We start from the raw sequence: 9,599 nt of genomic DNA on the forward strand, positions 1-9,599 counted from the left end.
TACAACATGTTAAGGAGTAGTTACAATGATACAGTCTTACTGTTACAACCGGCCCTTTGAAGGCGACTATAACTATAATGAGGCCTGGGGTGAAAATTAGTTCGACACCCCTGCTGTAAATAGTTCATAAAGGTTCTCAGTCATCCAGGTCATTGTAATTCTAAGTGCTGTATTGTAGGCAAGTGTTTCAATTCCATGAAGACGTTTCATCCAAGAGGCTTCCTCAGTTCTAACTAACTGGAGAGAAGTTGGCAGGCTTTTAAACTCTATGTGGGAGTGCCCTTACAGAGTTGTTAAGGACACGTGCAAGCTCTGAGTTTAAGAGTCATTAGGGCCACTTGTGGATCGTTGATCCAACCAGCCTTCATGTGGGTTGTTTGTGTGACCGGGGCAGCTGTATACCCCTGACAATGCGACAACGCCACTCTGGGAATTTCACCCAGAGAATACCACACCAAATACAGGTTCTTTGATTTGAAGTAAAACGGAGCAGAGAGGTGAATTTCTAGTTTTCAACAATATTCAAGTTTTATTTAGACAGGTAAATTTCACACTTAGATAACATGCCAATTTGGCTTAAAATTCAGACTATTTCACCACAAAAATATACTCTCTGCTAAAAAAAAATGTGTTGCTATACCGAAGCATTTACCAGCACAAGGCAGCTGTATCAGGGAGGCATACAGGAGTGGGGGAGTGAAGGGGAGAGGGGCCACCACCACCAGGTACCGAAGGGGGAGTCACACACACACACTGCAAAGTAAAAAGACACACAGATTAGAACACAACAAAATATTAAACATGCAAATAATACTCAAAGAGTGGGGAAATCCTCCACCTAGTGAGCCACAACCTGTAAGCCTATGACCAGCCCGCCTGTACTGGCATTGAGAGGACTCCAGAATGGAATACAAACTCAATGTTGGTTTACAAAAGAAAAGAACAAGGAAATAAACAAAACTTAACTCAAGTGGGAAGAAATATCTGAGCACCGTAAGGAAAAATACAGAAAATTACTCAAACAACAAAAGCCGGCATACCTGGGAACTTCACATGACACAGCCACACATCCACACATGATGAGCGCTGCACCAACGGGGAAGGGAGCACGGTGACTAACAGCTTAAGTACTCACTCCTGCACCTGTACAAATGCAAGAAAAGTGCATGTGCCATAACTATTTTTAACAGAAAGAGAAAAAGCATACCTTAACGAGACATCATCATTCATGGCAGTGTGGGGAAGGGAGAGAACGAGGCAGGCGGGCTGTCTGCAGCTACATTTAAAGATGACCAGGAAGTGATGTAGCATCGGCTGTTAGGAATCATTACTGATTGGAGGGGTGTAGTCGAGCTGCCAGAGGAGGGAGGGGGAGCTCTAGGGGGAGCTCTACCTATCACAATCGGGCTAGGTGAGCCCAGTTGTGAATGGTTGTTTAGCTGTCTGGGGAAAGAAGTACTGCATTGTAGGTGGGTGAAAAGTAATGTCTTAGCCCACCTCCTCTGTTCTGTTCATGTTTTCATCGACACCAGACAAAAGAGTTAGTGATCTGGGAAGCTCACAAGTGGAAAAACGTCTTGAAGTACCAGGACAACCCAATCCGCATCTACGAGGATTTTTGCTCTGAAGTCTAGGAGCAATGGTTGGCCTACCAGGATGGTTACAACCGGGGCTTGCGACCAGCTCTTCTGTACCCGGCAAGGCTCCAGATCATCGGCAGATCATACCAGCTTCAAGCTGGACCACCTCAACTTGAATCCGGGTTCGATTATGCTAACCTGACCAGCTGCTCATGCTAACCACTGTGGACAATATCCTGACTTTCCCAACTGCTAAAAATATTATTGTAAATAGTGCACGGCTGACTCAGGATCAATGTTTCAGTTGCCGTTTTTTTGGGTTGTTTTTGCTCAAACTCCTTTGCCATAGAGCCCTATACTGCTGAGGCACCTGGGAAGACCAAGCCACTTCCTTACATAAGAGCTTATCTCACCTTTAGAGAGTGGCGCTTCCTATAGGGTAAGTGGCCACAAGAGGCGTGGAAGTAGTCCAAACTGCATGCACCAGAGCTTCAACTTGCCAGGGAGTGCAGTTCTGTCAATGTTCTCCAACCCACTAACATCTACACTACATCCTTCCGGATCTGATCTACTTGCTCTAAGTCTTTAAGGGAGGCATTATACCACCGACCCAGGCTTTTCACAGGCTTCTCGGAGACCGTTGGAATAGCCTCGTCCCCAATGTAGAAGCGTTGGTCTGACAGCTTCCCCTTGACGATGGAAATGCTTCTGGACTTACTTTTTGCTTGGCTCTTCATCCGAGTCAACTCGATGTTCTCTTGAAGCTTTCTCAACAATCGTATGGTACAAGCCTTGGTCGTGGTGAGCGTTGTGTATGCTCGAACAGGTGGCATCCTCAGGCCAGGTCTTATGCATTGTCCTCCGACCACCCATCAAGATGCTCGAATGATCACCTCCATGGCCATGCTGAAGGCTAGCGGGGAGATGGTGTAGTCAGCCATGATACCCACTTCCAGATGTTGCCACACTGTGGTGTACTTTGCTGCTGTCAGGCATAGCTGCACGTCCTGAAAGTAGGCCTTGATGAGGCTTATGAGGGCCACTGGAACCCTGTAGTTGAAGGCAGTCCAGAGGAGGTTATGGAGGACTGAGCCAAAGACATTGACAAGGTCCAGGAACACCAAGTGAAGGGCTGTTCTCTCCTTCTTCGTGACCTGGATCTGGTGCCGGATGGTACTAATGTGCTCCAGCCTTTTGGATTGATGTATCAATCAGCTGGTTTCTTTGCAGGTATCCTGCTAGCCTGTGAGCCACAACGCTAAAAAAGATTTTTCCCTCAACATTCAGAAGGCTGATCTGGTGGAATTGATCGATTTCTGATGAGTCCTTTTCCTTTGGGATAAGGATTCCTACAGCTCTCCGCCAGCATGTTGGTAACAGTTGTAGGGGACTCCATCGGGGCCTGGGGCTGATGATGCCCTTGCCTTGTGTACCGTTTTCTGCACTTCACTTCATATAGGTGATATCTAGTTGGTGCTCTGGTGTTGATTGTCTGTGCAGGACTTTTTCAGACTGCTGGTGTAGTTCCCTTCTTCTCTACCACTCCAAACCGTTCCGCTCCATAGTTGTAGATTAGATCTCCCATTCTCTTCATGGCTGTGCCTCTGAGTGTCTGTAAGATGTTCCAGAGGTCATCATTGACCTCTATCCACACTGACCTCTCTCCACATTGTCTTTGCAGGACTTTGGCCACCTAATCAATGGCCTTTGCCCTGGATCTTTTTTTCAGCTGCAGGTTGTAATGTGCTGGGCTCAGGTTGCTTTCCTGTATCTGGTTCTTCCTCCACTGGGACAGGATTTTTGATTTTCTGCAGTTTGTGGTTTTTGTCCTACTGCTGAACTTCTGACATCTGACTCGGCTTGCTTCTCAGAAAGTAGCTATCAATGCCAGTACCCTGTTGCCCTTTCTTTAGATACTTATTCCTGCCTTGGTGTATCTTTAAGCCGGTAATGGAAGTAACTTTTGCCCAGCCTTTTGCTGTTAAAGCTTCAGGTATGCTGATCATCATGCTCGTAGTCTGTTCCGTTCCTATGTCGTTTACCGGGTTGTCTGCCAATGAGCCATCTTCCACCCCCGCTCTCGCTGACTCAGGGGACTAATGCCTCAGCACAAGAGAATATGTTTCTCATGAGCTGCACATGCTTTCTCCTGTTCAATCTTACAATTTAATTGTATTCTATAATAGCTTGCTTTAATATGCTAAGCCTCGTTTTCTTTTCTTCTCTTTCATTTTATGGTGATACGATGTTCATTTACTTAGCTTTATTGCAGTTTACTTCTCTTTATCTACCTCCTATGCGCTACTTGCACAAGGTGATACAATGTTCATTCAATCATTTATTTATTTTTAATAAGTCCAGTATTTAACAATAATGCCTTCTGGTTTCGGTCGAAGCAGCTGTTTTGTTAGACATACTGTATTTGTTATGGCAAGATCTTCACTTTGGTCTTTCATCTGTTTGTACTTTAATTAGGTTACATCATGTATATTCAGGAAGTGCAATTGTAAAGAATTGATAAGTGTTGAAAGAATGTGAAGGTTATTGTGGGTTGTGAAATCAGTAAGGTGTTTTTTTTTCTTTTTGGTTTTGTTCTTTTCACCTATAGCTGTAGCCCTCTCAAGACTGATCTCCAAGATAAACTCGCCATCAGGCTCCATTGTGTCAGACCCAAAATCGGTGAACGTCCTTGTAGATTTTTATTCTGAGCTCTACTCCTCTGCATACTCATCCGAGGTGTGGATACACTGCAACCCTCTAAATCCCTAAGATAGACGTTAATCTCACAAATGAGTTAGGATCAGCGATTTCAACAGCTGAAGTCCAAAAGGCTATTAGACTGTTGCAAAACGGCAAATCCCCTGGACCGGATGGGTATATAGTGGAATTCTACAAATTATTCTCACATTCGAAAACCCCCCCTCTAGCTTAGGTTTACAATGAATCTTTCGTTAGCGGCTGGCTTTCCCCTACCTTATTGGAAGCCACTATATGTTCATTATTAAAGAAAGGTAAAGATCCTTATCCTCTTGATTGTGTCAGCTACAGGCCTACATCACTCCTAAATGTAGACTAAAAGATCTTAGCTAAGATTCTGGCCTCTCGCTTACAAAGGGTTCTGCCAACCCTCATCTCTACAGACCAAACTAGTTTCATGGCTGGCAGATCCTCCTCTTATAACACTAAGAGACTCCTCAATATAATTAGCACCCCTGACCCTGCTACTCCCAAAGGGAATAATATCCCTAGATGCAGAAAAAGCATTCGACAGGGTTGAGTGGGAGTAATTGTATTATATATTGGACAAATTTGGCCTCAACTCTGATTTCACTGCTTGGATAAGACTGCTTTATAACTCCTCTGTTGCTTGCATTCTCACAAATGGTTTTAGATCTTCTCCCTACCCTCTTTGCCGTGGTCAGGGGCGCTGCCAGGGATTTTGGGCCCCATGAAAAGAAATATTACTGGGCCCCTGTATAGCCGGCCATAAGGCCGGCGAAAATTTGTTATGCTGTTTACATAAAACTGTGCATTTTAATGATATTTTTGACTATAATTTCCTATATGTGTGAAAAGAATAACATGACAGTTACTTGGTAGGGGAAGCACTGAACACTCAGAATACAATGGAATTTAGATTCATTGTCTGCAAGTCTGCAACTTTAATGGTCAAAATATAAAATTCTCTTAAATTAAATTACCCTGAAAAATACAAATGCATGACATACATGAATTATATAGAATTTCCTGTAATACCATTTGAAATAGCATCACCATAACCAGATTCGATGAGGCTCTATGGTCCTTGCACTTTAATATTGTTAATCCCACATTCTGTTTTACTGTCAGTGATTTGATCAAAAATAACAAAAGAAAATGTGATTTTCACAACCAGTACCCCACTGCTCACTGTCTCCCTCTTGTAGCCCTGCATTTAGGTCTAATTTATCTTCAAAATTACTATTATAGCAATACCACACAATTTCTCTTTCAAACATGCACATCACCCCCCACACACACACTTAGACCAGCCACTGCACTCAATGTAAAAACTGTATGCTGTCTTACATTATGTTTTTGTTGTTGTTTTTATAAGGTTTGTTATATACGTTTATATTTTGTTAAAAAAATCTATTAAAAATAATAATAATAATAATTTATCTCCAAAACTGTACTTGGTGGAATTAGAGTTGGGGTGGAAAAAAATACATAAATGAGGCTCTATGGTCCTTGCAATTTAATATTGTTAAAGTTTCTCTGATTGGATTGAGAGCAGTCACTTAGTCTGCAAGCACCAGAAAATTTCTCCTCTTTTCCTACTGCACAGCAAGGGGTGAGAGTCCCAAACTGCTGACCAAACACAGTATTTCAGTGAGTTTATAGTTCAGTTTCAGTGATAGCTAAATTAAAACAAAACAAAATAAAGTTATAGGCTATATGCTTTTTTAAACCATTTAAATCATTCTGAAATAAATACAGACTATGTGTTTTTATTTCAGAATGATCTTTATTCATTAATTTCAATTTATCTTTTTTTCCATAATAATAGATTAATTCAACACAGAGCTGCTCACCTCCTTCCTCAGTTGTGGGTAGGCCTACTGGGGCTGGTTCAGGGGTAGGTGGGGGTACTGGGGCTGGTTCAGGGGTAGGTGAGTGTACTGGGGCTGGTTCAGGGGTAGGTGGGGGGTACTGGGGCTGGTTCAGGGGTAGGTGGGGGTACTGGGGCTGGTTCAGGGGTAGGTAGGGGTACTGGGGCTGGTTCAGGGGTAGGTAGGGGTACTGGGGCTGGTTCAGGGGTAGGTGGGGGTACTGGGGCTGGTTCAGGGGTAGGTGGGGGTACTGGGGCTGGTTCAGGGGTAGGTAGGGGTACTGGGGCTGGTTCAGGTTAGGTGGGGGTACTGGGGCTGGTTCAGGGGTAGGCAGGGGTACTGGGGCTGGTTCAGGGGTAGGTGGGGGTACTGGGGCTGGTTCAGGGGTAGGTAGGGGTACTGGGGCTGGTTCAGGGGTAGGTGGGGGTACTGGGGCTGGTTCAGGGGTAGGTGGGGGTACTGGGGCTGGTTCAGGGGTAGGTAGGGGTACTGGGGCTGGTTCAGGGGTAGGTGGGGGTACTGGGGCTGGTTCAGGGGTAGGTAGGGGTACTGGGGCTGGTTCAGGGGTAGGTAGGGGTACTGGGGCTGGTTCAGGGGTAGGTGGGGGTACTGGGGCTGGTTCAGGGGTAGGTGGGGGTACTGGGGCTGGTTCAGGTTAGGTGGGGGTACTGGGGCTGGTTCAGGGGTAGGTAGGGGTACTGGGGCTGGTTCAGGTTAGGTGGGGGGTACTGGGGCTGGTTCAGGGGTAGGTAGGGGTACTGGGGCTGGTTCAGGGGTAGGTGGGGGTCAGTGGCGGCTGGTGACTGAAAAAATTGAGGAGGACAGGAGGAAAACCAGTCCACGGTGTCATGTTATTTTATACAAGTCAACTACTTATCCCTACTTTCTTATATTTAATGAAAACTAAGCAATAAAACAATGACTTATAAGAATTCTTTAAAAAACATTTTATTAAATGGCTAATATACAAGACAAAAAAAATACCACTGTGCACCCCTTCCGGAATTTGATCCGCAGTCACCTGCTCTACTCACTGTGCTACCACAGCAATCAACGTACATACTTCAGGACAGCACAGGACATCACACACATCACTCATCACAATCGCCCGGTCGTGCCGCTAACGTTATGTCCTCCAGCAGGACGAACGAAACGAAAACTATGAATTATGTTTCTGACTGCTTCGCTCTGATTTCTCCCAACAGTTTTTTTTCTATCAGAAATGTGCTTATATTTCCTTTGAAACCGATTCCAATATCGCTGAAAACTCCATATTTCTTGTCCGAGCATGGCGGGCAGTGAAAGCTGTAAAATACCATATTGACCCGAATATAGGACGACCCTGATAATAAGACGACCCCTCTTTTCAAGACTAATCTTCAGAAAAAGACTCTGATATCCAAAATGTGTTTCTCAGTAACAAACTCACACACCTTCCTGTCAGTCTCTTGGAAGCGGCCGCTTAGAGGACCACGATAAGCTTTTCTCTTACTGTTAGCGTTTTCAGACGATCTTTTTGGACCCGCTATCTTCGGACGTTACACTCCGTAACTCCATATTTCTTGGCTGGCTGACAGTTGTTTGGCACCTCCGCTGCATTGATCTCATTATCTTAAAATCAGCGTCATAGCTCCGCCTCAGATGTCTGTTAACTTGCCACACTTGATCCACTTTGCTCCGTAAAATCACCCCGTCTGTCCATTTTTCATCTCCTGTCACTTCTTCTCCGCTGTGATTGACAGACAACCGCAGCCACAGTGTCAGTGACGTCTCTACAATAAGCTGGCGCCCTCTGCCGTTGCGGTCGCGTAGCGACCCAGACAACTATCAGCATGTGTCAACGGTTAGACCCCGATTATAAGACGACCCCACTTTTTCACATAATTTTAATCGAAAAAAAAGCTAACTCGTACTATATTCGGGTCAATACGGTACATATAAGTACTTTTGTTTACGGCTGTATAAACGTGAGAATGAAATTTGGGAACTGTTATTGGACCAACCTGCTGTCAATCTTGTATTCTGGTTGCTGATCGGTAAGGGAGGACGTCCTCCCTTAGCGCGTCATTTTACGTGTCTTAGCCTATCATAGATCAGCATGAAAAAATCCTGAATGCATTGAGTGAATGGAAGGAGATCCCTCCCACGGAGGACAGAAGCCCTCCGTCCTCCTCTAGCCCCCACCTTCCTGCTCCCTGCTCCTCTCACAGACTGCTCTGTCTCCTCCGTCTGCAGCTGTCGCTGTTTAACCGTTTTAGGTGGATTTTCCTCCAAAGAAGAAACTTTTTTAATGATATAATATATATATAATATTTTATAAATGATACTGAGATTTGGTAATGATTTATTTCAACCAGTTACTCTTTCTTAAAAAAAAATGGATCTTCCTCTTGCCTCCCAAAAATAGAGGAGGACCAACCTCCTCTGCCTCTATGGACGAGCCTCCTCTGGTGGGGGTACTGGGGCTGGTTCAGGGGTAGGTGGGGGTACTGGGGCTGGTTCAGGGGTAGGTGGGGGTACTGGGGCTGGTTCGGGGGTAGGTAGGGGTACTGGGGCTGGTTCAGGGGTAGGTGGGGGTACTGGGGCTGGTTCAGGGGTAGGTAGGGGTATTGGGGCTGGTTCAGGGGTAGGTGGGGGTCCTGGGGCTGGTTCAGGGGTAGGTGAGTGTACTGGGGCTGGTTCAGGGGTAGGTGGGGGTACTGGGGCTGGTTCAGGGGTAGGTAGGGGTACTGGGGCTGGTTCAGGGGTAGGTGGGGGTACTGGGGCTGGTTCAGGGGTAGGTGAGTGTACTGGGGCTGGTTCAGGGGTAGGTGGGGGTACTGGGGCTGGTTCAGGGGTAGGTGAGTGTACTGGGGTTGGTTCAGGGGTAGGTGGGGGTACTGGGGTTGGTTCAGGGGTAGGTGGGGGTACTGGGGCTGGTTCAGGGGTAGGTGAGTGTACTGGGGCTGGTTCAGGGGTAGGTGGGGGTACTGGGGCTGGTTCAGGGGTAGGTAGGGGTACTGGGGCTGGTTCAGGGGTAGGTGGGGGTACTGGGGCTGGTTCAGGGGTAGGTAGGGGTACTGGGGCTGGTTCAGGGGTAGGTAGGGGTACTGGGGCTGGTTCAGGGGTAGGTGGGGGTACTGGGGCTGGTTCAGGGGTAGGTGGGGGTACTGGGGCTGGTTCAGGGGTAGGTAGGGGTACTGGGGCTGGTTCAGGGGTAGGTGGGGGTACTGGGGCTGGTTCAGGGGTAGGGGGCTCACAGGGCTCACAGACAGCTGCGGCTGGTGCTGCTGCACTTGACGTGTCTGTTCAAACATGCATCATTTTTGACAGGAGGGGTGGTCAACTGATTAAATATGGGCAGCTTGCTAAACGTGAACAGTGAAATCTAAAAATCCAGAATTTGCGAGAAAAGTGAGCTAGCTTAAAAACCACAAGGTTAACGTTA

General features: G+C 46.3%; 1 long non-coding RNA gene across 1 annotated transcript; it reads right to left on the reverse strand.

Moving 5' to 3' along the window:
- Positions 1-547: 547 nt before the first annotated feature.
- On the reverse strand, positions 548-7,714 carry LOC115597034 (uncharacterized). The gene is made up of 3 exons (XR_003986999.1): positions 7,665-7,714; positions 1,041-1,143; positions 548-753 (listed from the first exon to the last, which is right to left on the reverse strand). It is a non-coding gene; the product is annotated as an uncharacterized LOC115597034 (long non-coding RNA).
- Positions 7,715-9,599: the final 1,885 nt, after the last annotated feature.

Source organism: Sparus aurata, chromosome 15, assembly GCF_900880675.1.
Source record: "Sparus aurata chromosome 15, fSpaAur1.1, whole genome shotgun sequence".
In the NCBI taxonomy this organism is placed as follows: domain Eukaryota; kingdom Metazoa; phylum Chordata; class Actinopteri; order Spariformes; family Sparidae; genus Sparus; species Sparus aurata.